Source organism: Octopus sinensis, linkage group LG10, assembly GCF_006345805.1.
Source record: "Octopus sinensis linkage group LG10, ASM634580v1, whole genome shotgun sequence".
Classification (NCBI taxonomy): Eukaryota; Metazoa; Mollusca; class Cephalopoda; order Octopoda; family Octopodidae; genus Octopus; species Octopus sinensis.
In genome coordinates this window covers 71172149-71179648 of record NC_043006.1, presented here as the reverse complement: position 1 = coordinate 71179648, position 7500 = coordinate 71172149, and the positions used below count along the sequence as shown (strand labels likewise).

Below are 7500 nucleotides of genomic sequence, written 5' to 3'. Positions count from 1 at the left end.
CTTGTGAGTGGATTTGGTAGATGGAAACTGAAAGAAGTCTGTCGTATATATATATATGTGTGTGTGTGTATGTATTTGTGTGTCTGTGTTTGTCCCTCCACCATCGCTTGACAACCGATGTAGGTGTATTTACGTACAGTAACTTAGTGGTTCGGCAAACGAGATCGATAGAATAAGTACTAGGCTTACAAAGAATAAGTCCTGGAGTTGTTTGTTCGACTAAAGGCGGTGCTCCAGCATGACTGAAACAAGTAAAAGAATAAAAGAATATACACATGCATATATATATATGTGTGCACACACATACATACACACGCACACGCACACACACACACATATACATGCATATATAGATATACAAACGAAAGAAAAAAAGAGCACTCGGATGATTTCTGTTTGGTTGCCAGCGGCTGCCAGCGTCAATTTTCTGTTCGAATTGATTTCAAATTCAGCGTAATGATACACTTTTATAGACTAATTAATGACGTGAAGGTAATTTTCCCTATAAATCAATAAATAAAGAGTTATTAGTAATTGATTTTTGAAAATTTTGGTAATTTTAGCCAATCGTAAGCCAGAGACGCATTTATGACTGTTTCGATAGTAAGAAGCGGAACATGAGAACTCTTTTGTCTTTCAACGTGCCTGTTGCCATAGTAACAAGCGAATCCGAGCAGTCTTTGAAAAGATCGTCAACTAAAACGTTTATTTGTTATACGCTGTCAAAATTTCGTCGCTCGAAACTACATCCTGTTCATTGACTAAAAAGAAAAATTGTGCTGCACAATTTTTTATCAGGGAACAAGTCGCAGTTTCGAGAAACATACATTTTGACTGTATATCTATAATAATAAAAGCGAAATTCTGTCTGTCCGTCTGGGTCCCCTGTATCTCAATCTATATTTGCTCTACATAGGCATCTTATATCCTTTTGGAATCAGGATTATTCCGGAATTGCAAATCTGCCCTTCATTTGGTTCTTGAATATCCAGCATTGGGATCTGATTTAAAAGTATTTGGGTTGCAATTTCTAGCAAGTAAATCTTGGCTGATTCATGCTGGCGTTTGTCAGATGACGTCAGAGATCAAGGGGGAAATAAGTGACATTCGTTTCGTTAATTTTACTTCGAAATAAAAACCTTGGTACAAATTGGCCAACAGTTGGAATCCAACTTGAGACTGGAACAATAGGAAGATTACATTACAGAGTTATTTCTCATCCGTCCTTAACTTCTGATCAAACACCACCGGGGCATATAGCCATTATAGACGGATTGCAGTCATGGTATTTAGCTCTCTTTAGTGTTGGGGTGCAGGACCAATTAGCCTTCCACATGAGCTAGGTTAAAAGTTCGCATGGAGTGCAGCTTTTAAGCTAGTTAAAATAAATGTTTAAGTGAATTTTACGGTCTTTTTGTTTCTAAATGGCTAACCTATGTCTTCACAGCTGCAATCGTGATATAAATAATCTTTTCTAATATATATGCACAAGGCCTGAAGGAGGCTACTTGACTGCAAAGGCTCAAAGCTCAACTGCTACTTATTTCACCGACTCCGAAAGGATGAAAGGCAAAATCGAACTCGGTGGAATTTGAACTCAGAACGTATAGACGAACGAAATGTCATTTTCCGTCTTTATCTTCAGATCAAGGAATAGTCTGTACGGCTAGATTTGAACTCACAATCCAATAAGCAAAGAATAGTAGTTACTGACACTGAGCTAGGGATTCTAAAAAAAAAAAAACTATCGGTAACAGGAACACAGGTATGGCTGTATGGTTAAAATGTTCGCTTCATAACCATGAGATACTGGGTTCCGTCCCACTGCGTAGCACCTTGGGCTAGAGTATTCTATGACCTCGAGTTGATTGATGCCTCGAGTGAAATTTTGTTGACAGAAGCAGTAACAGAAGGAGAGGGAGGGAGAGCACGTGTAAATGTGTTTACATTTAAACCGCCTAAAATCAGTGATGTTGTTGATGTACTGCAACATAGACGTTCGACAAATAGGCATGGATTAAATAAGCACCAAGTTGAAAAAATTTATTATTGGTGGATGGGGGTCAATATGCTCTACAAAACCGTTCAGGGCGGTGCTCCATTATGGTCACAATCGAAGAACCAGCAAAAAACTAAATGGATAAAAGAATATATATATATATATATATATATATATATATAAGTTTGCAGTGGTGTACAGATATTAATATACACACACACACACACAATTTAGAATATATCATTATAATTTTGACATTTAATGATATTTATATATAGGCTTGGAACGACTCGTGCGGAACCTTTTCATATGTATTATATTTACACTCGGATCTTTTCATTTTGAAGGCCAGATTTTCCTAGTTAACTAAACAATTTGAAACTTCGTATACTGGTAGAATGTGTCAAAAGAAAACATTATTGTAAACAAAATTGAAAACAAAATTGTAATTCGTAACTTAAACGTAGTTTAATTTTAAGAATTTTAACCAATGAAATCCCAACATCTTCGAATTTTAACCAATGAAATCCCAGCATTGCTGCGTTATCGATATTGATAAAGAAATATAGCAGACGCACGACACACACACACACACACACTCTCTCTCTCAAACACATGCATATACATTTGCACAAGCACATAGTAATTAATATATAAGCGTACACACACATACAAACGGACATATACATACACACACATACGCACACAAGCATACATTACACGTTCGTGTTTTGCCACTTGCCGCAACAAATTTGCACAAAAGGTAAATAAACCAGAAGGGTGGGGTCAATGTTTCATCGTTTCGGGGTCGATAAATTAAGTACCAATTACGCACTGGTGTCAAGGATTTTTTCCCAATTTATATCACAGCTTCCGACAAGCTGGGGGCATCCTTTTATGAAAAAATATTTCGCAAATTTTTACAATACTACTCACACTCCACGCGCAAACTCGAGACCGATTTAGGCATATTATTGTTTTGTTTTTGTTGCTTCTGGCCCTTCAAAACCGTGGGAGAAGCCTTTTCGGTAAAAAAAAAATAAAGAAAATATTCAAAAAATATCGTTAATATTTTTATTGGGCGACGAAATTAATCGATTAAAGATATAGCTGTTATTTCTAGCACGTGTAGAAGACAGAAGAGAGGTAAATAATTTGAGCTCGAATGCTGCGATTTCATTGGTTAAAATTCTTAGATTTAAACTACGTTTAAGTTACGAATTACAATTTTGTTTTCAATTTTGTTTACAATAATGTTTTCTTTTGACACACTCTACCAGTATACGAAGTTTCAAATTGTTTAGTTAACTAGGAAAATCTGGCCTTCAAAATGAAAAGATCCTTACAACTCATATACATGCACACATACAAACAGGCACACACACACACACACACATACACACACACACACACACACCACACACACACACACACACACACCACACGTAAATACAGAAGGTCTTTACATTTTCAAATTGTTTAGTTAACTAGGAAAATCTGGCCTTCAAAATGAAAAGATCCTTACACTCATATACATGCACACATACAAACAGGCACACACACACACACACACACACACACACACACACACACGTAAATACAGAAGGTCTTACATTTTCCCTTCTTGCAGCTAAATAATACTTTCAGCTGAAGAAACACTTCAAATAAACGCAGAAAGAGAATGGGTTTTTAAAAAAGACGAGATAATGACTCTGTGACGTCACAAACTTCGCTATGTCTTGATATTGTTCCTTCTCCTGTTGTCTCTTTGTGTTTATACATCCATTTGCTTTTCATCCTGTTTCTTTTGCATGTTTACTTTAACTCCCAATTTTACTCAGCTTCTCACTTCTTGAAATCTAGTCTTACTTTCTCACTTTCTTATATTTCTCTCTCTATCGCCTCACTGATTCCACCATTGCCGCCTTTTTTTCTCTCTCCCTCTCTGTTTCCATCTCTGTCTGTCTATCTATGCCTCTCTCTCCCTCTCTCGGTCACCCTCTCTCTCTCTCCCACTCTCGTTCTCTCTCTCTCTCTCTCACACTCACTCACACACACATACACACACGCACACACACATACACACTATCTTTTGCCTTTCTTTTTCCCATTATCAACAACGTTACTCCCGGTGCCTCCGTCATCACTTCCATCGTAACAACCAACTGTTTATTTCTTACATTTTTTCAAGTTAATTCCCTTAGTATCACATTTTTAAAGTTAATTCCTTTACCTACGAAAATACTATTGAATTAAAATCTAGGTTAATTATAAAAAAAATATAAGTAAATTATTTCCAACACATAAAAGTGTTGATTTAATACACGGAATTTGGTCTGTAATTCAGCAAATGGTTGCCATTTTGTTACTGGAAGCCATGACACCCGATTCCTTTTTAAGTTCAATGCATATTTACTAACACATAAAGCTTTTTAGTGGTATGTGTCGTCAATTCACTTATAGAATCAAATAACACCACTATACTGCATCTGTATGTTAGAGAGAGTGTGTGTGTTTATGTGTATGTGTGTGTTGTGTGTGTGTGTGTGTGTGCATGATTGCCACTAATGAGCAAAGCAGTGTGTGTGTGTGTGTGTGTGTGTGTGTGTGGTAATAAGTTTGCTTCCCAACCATGTAGTTCCGGGTTCAGTCTAACTGCGTGGCACCTTGAGCAAGTGTCTTCTACTGTAGCTTCCGGCTCATTTAAAGCCTTGTGAGCGGATGTTAGACGGAAACTGAAAGAAGCCTATAATATATATGTATGTGTGTGTGTGTGTGTGTGTGTGTGCACGCATGTATGTGGTAATAAGCTTGCTTCCCAACCACATGGTTCGGGGTTCAATCCAACTGCGTTGCACCTTTGGCAAGTGTCTTCTACTGTAGTCTCCGGCTCATTTAAAGCCCTGTGAGTGGATTTGGTAGATGGAAACTGAAAGAAGCCCATCATATGTGTGTGTGTGTGAGTGTGTCTGTGTGTCTTTGTGTCTATGTTTGTCCACCATCACCACCATCGCTTGATAACTAGTGCTAGTGTGTTTACGTCTTCGTAACGTAGCGTTTCAGTATAAGAGGTCGATAGAATAAGTACCAGGTTTTAAAAAAAGTCCTGGGGGATCGATTCATTCGGCTAAAAAAATTCTTCAAAGCATACTCAAACATGCCTACAACCTAATGACAGAAACAAGTAAAAGAGAAAAGATTTAAAAATATGTATAGCGAATGTAATATTATATATATAACTCAACTTGTGTGTCTGTGTGTATCTGTATGTGTGTCTGTGTGTTTAACTTCCGGCACATCTCCTCCTAGCCAACAAATCGTAGAACCACCAAAAATGGGTCACTCAAAGTTTAGGCGAATGAAAATTGAACTGCGCTATTTCTGTTCCGAAATTCATCTCGCAAGTGCAAAAATCGATAATGTGTTTGTTTGGGCCTTATCCCATGCATTGAATAGTGAACTTTACTCAGTCAGCTGTTTGACGTGAACTGTGTTCACCACGCGTAAATTGCATGAAAAATAAAAAATCAAGATATAAAAACGAATCGCTGTAAACATTGTAGAAATTCGGTAAAGAAATGAATTTTCGGGATGTAGCCTGGAGGGTTTTTTTCGTATTAATCGTTTGGACTTTGTGAACACATACCAATTGTTTTCATAACATTTTTAACGCTTTGAATTAAATGTGACCATTTTGCGTTGAGTTTGCTGTTTGAATCACTTTAACAAAATTTTAGCAGGCCGGATTTTTGATCATCACGATACATCGCCAACGATTCCCTGAAACTCTCCCCTGAAATCACCGTTGAGAAATCTATATATATAAAACTCAACTTGTGTGTCTGTGTGTGTATCTGTGTGTGTGTCTGTGTGTGTATCTGTGTGTGTGTCTGTGTGTGTATCTGTGTGTGTGTCTGTGTGTTTAACTTTTGGATCTACCAAGTTTCATTATTAAGGATGGAAAGTAGTGTGTAGCAAATCTCTATATATAAAGCTGAAGTTGTCTGTGTGTGGCAGGTTTGGTAGCCTTCAACTAACACTATCTCCTTCGAGACCCTGCATCGCAAGTTGACCAAAATTGAGATTATGATAGAAGAAGGCTTGCTCTTCAGTCTGTAGAAGATAAAATTCAAATCGGACCATGTTAACACCAAAATTTATTTACATCAAAAAGGTGCTTTTTTCTATGAAAATCCCTATTTTTTACGATTTTTGACTGCTGTGTCACCATTTTTTGGTGTATTTCAACTGGAAAAATGTTCACTTGAAGAGAATAACAAGTTGCATAATGCAAAATTTTTACTTTTTAAAAATTCCAATTCTAAAGGGTCGAAACAAACCCAAGCAACACCGGTTGATATTGCTAGTATATATATATAAAAGAGAGAGAGAGAGATAATTTATATTAAATCTCTGAGCCAGAGATAAATAGTAACAGTATGAAATCGTAAAACATATTTGCCAACTAAATGTGGCGGTCCTATAGAGGACGGTGCTACTGATGTTTTTAGCTCCAGGAAGACATCTCCTCCAGCTAGCTAACTATTCACAGTCTGTGTCCGATTAGTATTTGCGAGGGAGGCCATCGCTCCCATCTCTAGTCTTACGTGATACACACAGACCCGAATTTCTGGGTGGTTACCCGTCTTCAGTGTGTGTTAATCACTAGAAATGAAGAACTAATTCCACTCGCAAAATACTATATCCTTTTTCTAGCGACACACTGTCGCTGATTTCGTAAAAGAGAGAGATAAGTTATATTAAATTTCTGGGCGAGAGAAATCGTAAAATATATTTGCCAACTAAATGTGGTGGTCGTATAGAGGACGGTGATACTGTTGTTTTTAGCCCCATGAAGACATCTCCTCCAGCGGGCCAACGACACACAGTCTGTGTCCAATTAGTATTTGCGAGGGAGGTCATCGCTCCTGTCTAGCCTTACATCTTCCTGGGAGCGATGACCTCCCTCGCAAATACTAATTGGACACAGACTGTGTCGTTGGCCTGCTGGAGGAGATGTCTTCCTGGGATTAAAAACAACGGTAGCACCATCGTCCATAGAACCGCCACATTTAGTTGGCAAATATTATATATATATATATATATATATATATATATATATACTAGCTGTTGGACCCGGCGTTGCTTGTTTTCCATGTTGAATTGCAATCTCTCGTTAGCGTTTCTAAACTTCCACAGGTTATGAAATGCTTTCTCTTTTATATCAGGGGAATATGATTTCTATAGATACTATCACTAGAATTTCAAATCTAGCAGTTCGATTTTTCAGGTCATCAGTGACTATTTTTTGTAATGTGTAATGCGTTGTGCCAAGTATAATAATCATTTATTCGGGGTGCAATTTTCGTATAGTATAGATGTGTTGTCCCTTAATATTTTCCTATCTAGATATATTTTATGTTGTTGGGTAGCTTGTTGTAATTATTCCTTATTGAAAGCATAAGGTGAGCCTACGAAGAAGTGTTGTGCTTGTATGGCCA

The 7500-nt window shown here is 37.3% G+C and overlaps 1 protein-coding gene across 1 annotated transcript in view; it reads left to right on the top strand.

The window, feature by feature from the left end:
- LOC118765224 (homeobox protein ARX-like) overlaps positions 1-7500 on the top strand; it is a 98499-nt gene that overhangs the window by 9011 nt on the left and 81988 nt on the right. The window lies entirely within an intron of this gene.